General features: G+C 31.0%; 1 protein-coding gene and 1 long non-coding RNA gene across 2 annotated transcripts in view; one reads left to right on the forward strand and one right to left on the reverse strand.

The window, feature by feature from the left end:
- The window catches only part of LOC143043574 (uncharacterized), a 58,317-nt gene that overhangs the window by 29,674 nt on the left and 15,772 nt on the right, over positions 1-12,871 (forward strand). The gene's annotated exons all lie outside the window — the stretch shown is intronic.
- On the reverse strand, positions 9,306-12,685 carry LOC143042667 (uncharacterized). Its single transcript, XR_012968078.1, has 6 exons — positions 12,602-12,685; positions 11,947-12,037; positions 11,297-11,374; positions 10,642-10,732; positions 9,992-10,069; positions 9,306-9,427 (listed from the first exon to the last, which is right to left on the reverse strand). It is a non-coding gene; the product is annotated as an uncharacterized LOC143042667 (long non-coding RNA).

The following is a 12,871-nucleotide window of genomic DNA, read 5'->3' on the forward strand; positions in this document are numbered from 1 at the left end:
CATGGCTAAAATTAGAACATAGTGGTAAAATGCAGTTTTTGCTTTATATCTTTGAAACTAAGACATTTAGGGCAAATCTTTCAAGATTTAAATGTCCATCAGAATAAGATATATCCCCTCACAAATTTTGAGTTGAATCGGACCACCTGTTGTTGGGTTGCTGCCCTAAAATTGGTGATTTTAAGGAAATTTTGCAGTTTTTGGTTATTATCTTGAATACTATTATAGATAGAGATAAACTGTAAACAGCAATAATGTTCAGCAAAGTAAGATCTACAAGTAAGTCAGCATGATCAAAATTGTTAGAGGACCCCTTAAGGAGTTATTGCCCTTTATAGTCAATATTGAACAACTTTTCGTCATTTTTGTAACTTGTATAAAAATCTTTTCTAAAACAACTTGGCCAAATTTAACCAAACTTGGCCACAATCATAATACTAGGGTATCTGTTTTAAAAAAAAGTGTCTAATGACCCTGCCTACCAACGAAGATGGCCGACATCAGTAAACACATTAACAGGTGAGCGACACAGGCTCTTCAGAGCCTCTAGTTTATTTAAAATATTGAATCGTAAACAAAATTCAGTAGTTTTCATACGTCAGACTGACTCATATAATAAAATTATATGTCCGCAACAACCAAAACTGACCATATAAGCATTTTATTATGTAAATCTATATAGCCACATAGTAAATGAGTTATATTTTCATGTAAGGATTGATTGTATAAGAAAATAGGTAGCAATATTTGAATATTATGACTAAAAAATTTTGTTCGCATCAATTTAGAGTGCCAGCATGTCCTTTTTTTATTTAAAATATTGCATCGTAAACAAAATTCAGTAGTTTTCATACCTCAGACTGACTCATATAATAAAATTATTTGTCCGCAACAACCAAAACTGACCATATAAGCATTTAATTATGTAAATCTATATAGCCGCATAGTAAATGAGTTATATTTTCATGTAAGGATTTATTGTATAAGAAAATAGGTAGCAATATTTGAATATTATGACTTAAAAATTTTGTTTGCATCAATTTAGAGTGCCAGCATGTACTTTTTTATTCAAAATATTGAATCGTAAACAAAATTCAGTAGTTTTCATACCTCAGACTGACTCATATAATAAAATTATTTGTCCGCAACAACCAAAACTTACCATATAAGCATTTTATTATGTAAATCTATATAGCCACAGAGTAAATGAGTTATATTTTCATGTAAGGATTTATTGTATGAGAAAATAGGTAGCAATATTTGAATATTATGACTAAAAAATTTTGTTCTCATCAATTTAGAGTGCCAGCATGTCCTTTTTTATTCAAAATATTGAATCGTAAACCAAATTCAGTAGTTTTCATACCTCAGACTGACTCATATAATAAAATTATTTGTCCACAACAACCAAAACTGACCATATAAGCATTTGCTTATGTAAATCTATATAGCCGCATAGTAAATGAGCTATATTTTCATGTAAGGATTGATTGTATAAGAAAATAGGTAGCAATATTTGAATATTATGACTAAAAAAATTTGTTCGCATCAATTTAGAGTGCCAGCATGTACTTTTTTTATTCAAAATATTGACTCGTAAACAAAATTCAGTAGTTTTCATACCTCAGACTGACTCATATAATAAAATTATTTGTCCACAACAACCAAAACTGACCATATAAGCATTCTAGTATGTAAATCTATATAGCTGCATAGTAAATGAGTTATATTTTCAAGTAAGGATTGATTGTATAATAAAAAAGGAAGTAATATTTGAATATTATGATTAAAAAAATTTTGTTCCCATCAATTTAGAGTGCCAGCATGTCCTTTTTTTATTTAAAATATTGAATCGTAAACAAAATTCAGTAGTTTTCATACCTCAGACTGACTCATATAATAAAATTATTTGTCCGCAACAACCAAAACTGACCATATAAGCATTTTATTATGTAAATCTATATAGCCGCATAGTAAATGAGTTATATTTTCATGTAAGGATTGATTGTATAAGAAAATAGGTAGCAATATTTGAATATTATGACTAAAAAATTCTGTTCGCATCAATTTAGAGTGCCAGCATGTACTTTTTTATACAAAATATTGAATCGTAAACAAAATTCAGTAGTTTTCATACCTCAGACTGACTCATATAATAAAATTATTTGTCCACAACAACCAAAACTGACCATATAAGCATTTTAGTATGTTAATCTATATAGCTGCATAGTAAATGAGTTATATTTTCAAGTAAGGATTGATTGTATAATAAAAAAGGAAGTAATATTTGAATATTATGATTAAAAAAATTTGTTCCCATCAATTTAGAGTGCCAGCATGTCCTTTTTTTATTTAAAATATTGAATCGTAAACAAAATTCAGTAGTTTTCATACCTCAGACTGACTCATATAATAAAATTATTTGTCCGCAACAACCAAAACTGACCATATAAGCATTTTATTATGTAAATCTATATAGCCGCATAGTAAATGAGTTATATTTTCATGTAAGGATTGATTGCATAAGAAAATAGGTAGCAATATTTGAATATTATGACCAAAAAATTTTGTTCGCATCAATTTAGAGTGCCATCATGTCCTTTTTTTATACAAAATATTGAATCGTAAACAAAATTCAGTAGTTTTCATACCTCAGACTGACTCATATAATAAAATTATTTGTCCTCAACAACCAAAACTGACCATATAAGCATTTGCTTATGTAAATCTATATAGCCGCATAGTAAATGAGCTATATTTTCATGTAAGGATTGATTGTATAAGAAAATAGGTAGCAATATTTGAATATTATGACTAAAAAATTTTGTTCGCATCAATTTAGAGTGCCATCATGTCCTTTTTTTATACAAAATATTGAATCGTAAACAAAATTCAGTAGTTTTCATACCTCAGACTGACTCATATAATAAAATTATTTGTCCTCAACAACCAAAATTGACCATATAAGCATTTACTTATGTAAATCTATATAGCCGCATAGTAAGTGAGCTATATTTTCATGTAAGGATTGATTGTATAAGAAAATAGGTAGCAATATTTGAATATTATGACTAAAAAATTTTGTTCGCATCAATTTAGAGTGCCATCATGTCCTTTTTTTATACAAAATATTGAATCGTAAACAAAATTCAGTAGTTTTCATACCTCAGACTGACTCATATAATAAAATTATTTGTCCTCAACAACCAAAACTGACCATATAAGCATTTACTTATGTAAATCTATATAGCCGCATAGTAAATGAGCTATATTTTCATGTAAGGATTGATTGTATAAGAAAATAGGTAGCAATATTTGAATATTATGACTAAAAAAATTTGTTCGCATCAATTTAGAGTGCCAGCATGTCCTTTTTTTATACAAAATATTGAATCGTAAACAAAATTCAGTAGTTTTCATACCTCAGACTGACTCATATAATAAAATTATTTGTCCTCAACAACCAAAACTGACCATATAAGCATTTGCTTATGTAAATCTATATAGCCGCATAGTAAATGAGCTATATTTTCATGTAAGGATTGATTGTATAAGAAAATAGGTAGCAATATTTGAATATTTTGACTAAAAAAATTTGTTCGCATCAATTTAGAGTGCCAGCATGTACTTTTTTTATTCAAAATATTGACTCGTAAACAAAATTCAGTAGTTTTCATACCTCAGACTGACTCATATAATAAAATTATTTGTCCACAACCACCAAAACTGACCATATAAGCATTCTATTATGTAAATTTATATAGCCGCATAGTAAATGAGTTATATATCCATGTAAAGATAGCAATATTTGAACATTTTAATTGACGAGATGGTACAAATGAACATACTTATATTACACTTTATTGATATCCCTTTCAATATACTGTTCAATTTACGTTTTTTTTTATCATTTGTCAAAACAGAATCTTATCATGTTAATCCAAGGCAAACAAGGTGAATTTCGATTAAAAATTAATGTATTAAATACACCGAGTTATAGTTGGAATTCGAAGAGACAATTATAAACGGGGAACGAAACAACGTAAACCATGATGTTTATATCCCATCATATAAAAAAATTCTCCCGATGTCTCGGATCACCTTTCTTTCCGTATCGATATTTGCACATGTAACTTTTGAAAGGAAAATATAGAAAATCTGCCAATCAGTAAAGTTAATGGACTTTATGAAAGTGATTTTGTGTAATTTAATATTTCGAATTTAAAGAGTTTTTGAATTGTTCTGGTTTGAAACACATATACGTGAAATATAAAGACTAAAGGTCGCTTTTATAAAATAAATGTGCAAATGAACTTGAAGTTTATTTCTAAATTTACCCAATCAGTTAACGCGAAAAGTAAACGTGCGTTTACTTTCAAGTGCACGTAAAAATACACTTGTGAAATCTGTACTAAACGCCCGTTTACTTTTAAGTGCACGTAAAAATAAATTTGAAGAATTCTGAAGTAAACGCCCGTTTACTACTGACTAAACGGACACATAGTAAACGCCCGTTTACTAGGGTAGACATTAGAAATTTCCATTTCGACCACGTTAACGTAATTATAGTAAACGTGCGTTTACTAGTAAACGGGAGATTTGAAGTTAACTAACGAAATATGTGCACGCGGCGTTAACTTGCGTTTACTTTATGTAATGCTTGGTCTGCACCCAACTGTACATGTATTTTTCTCAAATAAACAGACTTGCAGAAACAAGAGACCTTCTACATGTATTTATATCGAATAACCAGACTGGCAAAAATAATAAACCTTCTACATGTATTTTTCTCGAATATCCAGATTCGTAGGAACATTAGACCTTCTACATGTATTTCTCTCGAAAAATCAGAGTCGCAAAAAAAAATAGACCTTCTACATGTATGTCTCTCGAATATTAGACTCGCAGAAACAATAGACCTTTTACATGTATTTTTCTCTAATAACCAAACTCACAGAAACAATGATCTTATTCATGTGTTTCTCTCGAATAACCAGACTCACATAAACAATAGACCTTCTACGTGAACATGTAATCCTCCTGAATAACCAGACTCGCAGAAACAATAGACCTTCTACATGTATTTTTCTCTAATAACCAGACTCGCAGAAACAATAGACCTTCTACATGTATTTTTCTCTAATAACTAAACTCGCAGAAACAATAGACCTTCTACATGTGTTTCTCTCGAATAACCAGACTCGCAGAAACAATAGACCTTTTACATGTAATATTCTCGAATTACCAGACTGCAGAAACAATAAACCTTCTACATGTATTTCTCCCGAATAACCAGACTCGCAGAAACTATAGATCCCCTACATGTATTGCTATCAAATAACTAGACTCGCAGAAATATTAGACCTTCTACATTTATTTCTCTCGAATAACCAGACTCGTAGAAACAATAAACCATCTACATGTATTCTCTTGAATAACCAGACTCGCAGAAACAATAGACCTCCTATATGTATTTCTCTCGATTAAGCAGACTCACATAAACAATAGACCTTCTACGTGTACATGTAATCCTCCTGAATAACCAGACTCGCAGAAACAATAGACCTTCTACATGTATTTTTCTCTAATAACTAAACATACAGAAACAATAGACCTTCTACATGTGTTTCTCTCGCATAACCAGACTCACAGAAACAATAGACCTTCTACTTGTACATATATTTTTCTCGAATAACCAGACTCGCAGAAACAATAGACCTTCTACATGTAGTTTTCTCGAATAACCAGACTCGCAGAAACAATAGACCTTATACATGTAATATTCTCGAATTACCAGACTGCAGAAACAATAAACCTTCTACATGTATTTTTCTCTAATAACTAAACTCGCAGACACAATAGACCTTCTACATGTATTTCTCTCGAATAACCAGACTCGCAGGAACAATAGTCCTTCTACGTGTATTTCATTCAAATAACCAGACACGCAGAAACAATAGACCCTCTACATGTATTTCTCTCAAATAACAAGACTCGCAGAAACAATAGACCTTCTACGTGAACATATATTTTTCTCGAATAACCAGACTCGTAGAAACAATAGACCTTCTACATGTATTTCTCTCGAATTACTAGACTCGCAGAAACAATAGACCTTCTATATGTATTTCTGTCGAATAATCAGAGTCGCAGAAACAATAGACCTTTTACATGTATTTCTCTCTAATAACCAAACTCTCAGAAACAATAGACTTTTTACATGTATTACATGTATAAAACTAAGACAATGTGTATAGGTTCAAAACAAAAACTGTCTGTGATTAATGGCCAAAAGATTAATGAAAGTCACTGTGAAAAAGTCCTAGGTATTTTTGTTGACAAAACTCTTTCTTGGTATGATCAAATTAATCATATAATCAAAATAGTTAATTCTTCATTAGCTTTATTAAAAAGAATCAAGAAATACTTGAATCACAATGCACGAATTCTATTTTACAATGCGTATATTCTTCCGCATTTGGATTACTGTTGTTCAGTATGGGGAAACTGTAACTGTAAGTTTTTAGTTGACAGTTTACTAAAATTGCAAAAAAGGGCAGCTAGAATTATTTTAAACGAACACGATATTCGTAAACCATCTATTGAACTATTTAAGGAATCTGGAATTATTCCTGTTACTAAGAGAATATTTTACAAAAAATCATTATTAATGTATAAATCAAAACACCAACTGGCACCAAAATATTTATCCAATCTTATTGTGCCTACAAGTAGTAAACAATCGTACAATACTCGGCTTTCATCATCGGATAATTTTATTGTCCCTAAATCACATACAGAATTATACAAATCAAGTTTTTCTTTTAGTGGTCTAAAAGTGTGGAATTCACTGTCCAGTGAAATTAAAAAATCAAAAAGTAAATATGCATAGAAAAACTCTTACAAGTCATTTTATTTTTAAAAGTGTTGAATTTATAAGTTAAGCCACAATTTATACCATAGTTGTTTTTGTTGTTGTTGTTATATTACTTTATATACGTCTATTGTTTACATGTGTGTAATAGTAGATTAATTATTTTTTTATTCATATTGTTAACATTGTATATGTAGAGAGCCTTATTGCAAATTGGTTTAATCCAAATGAGCTACTCTCTTTAAATAAATATATTATTATTATTATTATTATACCTTCTACATGTATTTTTCTCGAAAAACCAAACTCTCAGAAACAATAGACCTTCTACGTGTACATATATTTTTCTCGAATAACCAGACTCGCAGAAACAATATACCTTCTATATGTGTTTCTCTCGAATAACTAGACTCTCAGAAACAATAGACCTTCTACATGTATTTCTCTCAAATAACAAGACACGCCGATACTATAAACCTTCTACATGTATTTCTCTCAAATAACCAGACTCGTAGAAATAATAGACCTTCTACGTGTAGTTTACTTGAATAACTAGACTCGCAGAAATAATAGACCTTCTACATGTATTTTTCTTCAAAAACCAAACTCGCAGAAACAATGACCTTCTACATGTATTTCTCTCGAATAACCAGACTCACATAAACAATAGACCTTCTACGTTTAAGTGTAATCCTCCTGAATAACCAGACTCGCAGAAACAATAAACCTTCTACATGTATTTTTCTCTTATAACTAAACTCGCAGAAACAATACACCTTCTACATGTGTTTCTTTCGAATAACCAAACTCGCAGAAACAATAGACCTTCTACGTGTACATGTATTTCTCCCGAATAACCCGACTCGCAGAAACAATAGACCCTCTACATGTATTTCTCTCGAATCACCAGACTCGCAGAAACAATAGACCTTCTACATGTATTTCTCTCAAATAACAAGACACGCAGATACTATAAACCTTCTACATGTATTTCTCTCAAATAACCAGACTCGTAGAAACAATAGACATTCTACGTGTATATGTATTTCTCTCGAATAATCAGATTCGCAGAAACAATAGACCTTCTACATCTGTTTCTTTCGAATAACCAGACTCGCAGAAACAATAGACCTTCTACGTGTACATGTATTTCTCCCGAATAACCAGACTCGCAGAAACAATAGACCCTCTACATGTATTTCTCTCGAATCACCAGACTCGCAGAAACAATAGACCTTCTACATGTATTTCTCTCAAATAACAAGACACGCAGATACTATAAACCTTCTACATGTATTTCTCCCGAATAACCAGACTCGCAGAAACAATAGACCTTCTACGTGCACATGTATTTCTCTCGAATAATCAGACTCGCAGAAACAATAGACCTTCTATGTGTAGTTTTTTCGAATAACCAGACTCGCAGAAACAATAGACCTTCTACGTGTACATGTATTTCTCTCGAATAATCAGACTCGCAGAAACAATAGACCTTCTATGTGTATTTCTCTCGAATCACCAGACTCGCAGAAACAATAGACCTTCTACATATATTTCTCTCGAATAACCAGACTCGCAGAAACAATAGACTTTCTACATGTATTTCTCTCAAATAACCAGACTCGCAGAAACTATAAACCTTCTACATGTACTTCTCTCAAATAACCTGACTCGCAGAAACTATAAACCTTCTACAGGTGTAATACCACCATTGATTTTTCCCTATTAGTCTTTGTTAAATTGGTACTTTTAAAAAAAATGTACAGAATTTACCTTTATTTCAACCAAAGAAATACTTTGCATGAATAAAGTTTAATCCTTTCCAGTGCTACAGTGAAAATTTCACACTACATTTCATTGCATATAAGAAAGTAACCTGCACCGGAAGTAAACAATCACATTTTTACCAGGTTATTTACTGGTTACCTGCTTTGGCAACTATGTAACCTTAACTTTCCAAAATATTTTATAAGACCATCAAATAAAAAAAGAATGATGCTTTCAGACACCCAACATACATGTTTATGACTCAGAAAAATTTAAGTGCATTGAAATGCAGGGTTAATTTTCTACAACTGTCAAATTCAAGGGAATATTTTTTTAGACCTACTTTCGTATGCAACCGGATGTGGCGTATCATGATTTGGTGGTATTACACCTAAAGAACACCTAAATGTCAAATAAACTTAATGTAATTTTTTTCCCTCCAATTGCAAGTTATTTCAAGCATAACTGTTAAGTTTTGTCTCAGTCAGATCTATAGTTTCAGAGAAAATCACTATAATGTAAGGCCATATCCTACGGCAATTTCAGTCTTATTTCTTCGACAAATCCAAATTTCAGTGTATCATTATAAAATGCAGTGTTGACTAATATCTGATCAAAAACTCATGATCTATGCATTCAAACAATTAAATAGAATACAAAAGACAACTTTTAGATGATAAACAATTTTATTGCACCTTTTAGAGTTCATTTGAAGGTCTGTTTTGGTCTGTTTTGGTCCATTTTTCCTCCTTCCTTCCTTTTTCATCAAAACTTGATATCTTTTGTCTAAAAAATAAAACAAATGTGATTATTTCCCCACAAAAATGATATAAATGTAATGTTAAATCAATAATTAAAGTGTTTTAGCTGAAAGAACTGTCTCTATAAATGTTAACAGTCTACACGGAAGTTTCTAGAAGCCCTTATGTGTAACTCGAGTTTTTAGTCTGTTCGCCTAGTGTGACAAATAACGGTTCCCTTTCAGTCAACCATTTATTGTTACTGGTATCAAAGTCTTTTTATTTACTCATAACAGTATATTTCTAATAGATTTACACAAAGTGTCCACTTTCTTGTATTTTACATTAGAAAATGGGGAGAAAGAGTAATAAAAAATACCTCAAAATGTTTTAAAAAAGGGTTATGTCCCTTGGAATGCTGGTACAAAAAATAATTGGTAAGAATTATAAAGTTTAAGTATGTGAGACTGGATTCTGATGTGTATAAATCCAGGGCAAATAAGTGTTTAGATGATTTATTGTCTGTGCAAAATGTAGATGGCACAATGGCAAATTGTAAACTTTTGCGGCCAAAAAAAACACAAAAAACATGATGATAGTTGATACTTACTTTAATGCTGAAGTGTCATCTGCAGACCAATTCACATATAAGATTTTTCAACAGAATGCTCTTCAGAACATGTGAACACTGAAATAAAAAATTCACATGTTGTATAAACAAAACTGTTAGGGTATTATTTAAAATTTAACACAGTAAACTAAATATAGCTTTGTCTGTCCACCCATTTGACTTAGAAAACACCCGTAAACCCCCATTTCAAGGCAATTTTACCTCAAACGTGCTTTCTGTGTCTCAATCCATTCCGAATAGTCCATGTTTACAATGTATGAACTGGTTTATTAATAACTTTTAAAAATGAAAGTACAATAAGGTCACGAGTGCACATGTAGTTTCCCTAAAGAACACCTAAATGTCAAATAAACTTAATGTAATTTTTTTCCCTCCAATTGCAAGTTATTTCAAGCATAACTGTTAAGTTTTGTCTCAGTCAGATCTATAGTTTCAGAGAAAATCACTATAATGTAAGGCCATATCCTACGGCAATTTCAGTCTTATTTCTTCGACAAATCCAAATTTCAGTGTATCATTATAAAATGCAGTGTTGACTAATATCTGATCAAAAACTCATGATCTATGCATTCAAACAATTAAATAGAATACAAAAGACAACTTTTAGATGATAAACAATTTTATTGCACCTTTTAGAGTTCATTTGAAGGTCTGTTTTGGTCTGTTTTGGTCCATTTTTCCTCCTTCCTTCCTTTTTCATCAAAACTTGATATCTTTTGTCTAAAAAATAAAACAAATGTGATTATTTCCCCACAAAAATGATATAAATGTAATGTTAAATCAATAATTAAAGTGTTTTAGCTGAAAGAACTGTCTCTATAAATGTTAACAGTCTACACGGAAGTTTCTAGAAGCCCTTATGTGTAACTCGAGTTTTTAGTCTGTTCGCCTAGTGTGACAAATAACGGTTCCCTTTCAGTCAACCATTTATTGTTACTGGTATCAAAGTCTTTTTATTTACTCATAACAGTATATTTCTAATAGATTTACACAAAGTGTCCACTTTCTTGTATTTTACATTAGAAAATGGGGAGAAAGAGTAATAAAAAATACCTCAAAATGTTTTAAAAAAGGGTTATGTCCCTTGGAATGCTGGTACAAAAAATAATTGGTAAGAATTATAAAGTTTAAGTATGTGAGACTGGATTCTGATGTGTATAAATCCAGGGCAAATAAGTGTTTAGATGATTTATTGTCTGTGCAAAATGTAGATGGCACAATGGCAAATTGTAAACTTTTGCGGCCAAAAAAAACACAAAAAACATGATGATAGTTGATACTTACTTTAATGCTGAAGTGTCATCTGCAGACCAATTCACATATAAGATTTTTCAACAGAATGCTCTTCAGAACATGTGAACACTGAAATAAAAAATTCACATGTTGTATAAACAAAACTGTTAGGGTATTATTTAAAATTTAACACAGTAAACTAAATATAGCTTTGTCTGTCCACCCATTTGACTTAGAAAACACCCGTAAACCCCCATTTCAAGGCAATTTTACCTCAAACGTGCTTTCTGTGTCTCAATCCATTCCGAATAGTCCATGTTTACAATGTATGAACTGGTTTATTAATAACTTTTAAAAATGAAAGTACAATAAGGTCACGAGTGCACATGTAGTTTCCCTAAAGAACACCTAAATGTCAAATAAACTTAATGTAATTTTTTTCCCTCCAATTGCAAGTTATTTCAAGCATAACTGTTAAGTTTTGTCTCAGTCAGATCTATAGTTTCAGAGAAAATCACTATAATGTAAGGCCATATCCTACGGCAATTTCAGTCTTATTTCTTCGACAAATCCAAATTTCAGTGTATCATTATAAAATGCAGTGTTGACTAATATCTGATCAAAAACTCATGATCTATGCATTCAAACAATTAAATAGAATACAAAAGACAACTTTTAGATGATAAACAATTTTATTGCACCTTTTAGAGTTCATTTGAAGGTCTGTTTTGGTCTGTTTTGGTCCATTTTTCCTCCTTCCTTCCTTTTTCATCAAAACTTGATATCTTTTGTCTAAAAAATAAAACAAATGTGATTATTTCCCCACAAAAATGATATAAATGTAATGTTAAATCAATAATTAAAGTGTTTTAGCTGAAAGAACTGTCTCTATAAATGTTAACAGTCTACACGGAAGTTTCTAGAAGCCCTTATGTGTAACTCGAGTTTTTAGTCTGTTCGCCTAGTGTGACAAATAACGGTTCCCTTTCAGTCAACCATTTATTGTTACTGGTATCAAAGTCTTTTTATTTACTCATAACAGTATATTTCTAATAGATTTACACAAAGTGTCCACTTTCTTGTATTTTACATTAGAAAATGGGGAGAAAGAGTAATAAAAAATACCTCAAAATGTTTTAAAAAAGGGTTATGTCCCTTGGAATGCTGGTACAAAAAATAATTGGTAAGAATTATAAAGTTTAAGTATGTGAGACTGGATTCTGATGTGTATAAATCCAGGGCAAATAAGTGTTTAGATGATTTATTGTCTGTGCAAAATGTAGATGGCACAATGGCAAATTGTAAACTTTTGCGGCCAAAAAAAACACAAAAAACATGATGATAGTTGATACTTACTTTAATGCTGAAGTGTCATCTGCAGACCAATTCACATATAAGATTTTTCAACAGAATGCTCTTCAGAACATGTGAACACTGAAATAAAAAATTCACATGTTGTATAAACAAAACTGTTAGGGTATTATTTAAAATTTAACACAGTAAACTAAATACAGCTTTGTCTGTCCACCCATTTGACTTAGAAAACACCCGTAAACCCCCATTTCAAGGCAATTTTACCTCAAACGTGCTTTCTGTGTCTCAATCCATTCCGAATAGTCCATGTTT

The sequence above is a fragment of the Mytilus galloprovincialis genome, chromosome 8, assembly GCF_965363235.1.
Source record: "Mytilus galloprovincialis chromosome 8, xbMytGall1.hap1.1, whole genome shotgun sequence".
NCBI classification, from domain to species: domain Eukaryota; kingdom Metazoa; phylum Mollusca; class Bivalvia; order Mytilida; family Mytilidae; genus Mytilus; species Mytilus galloprovincialis.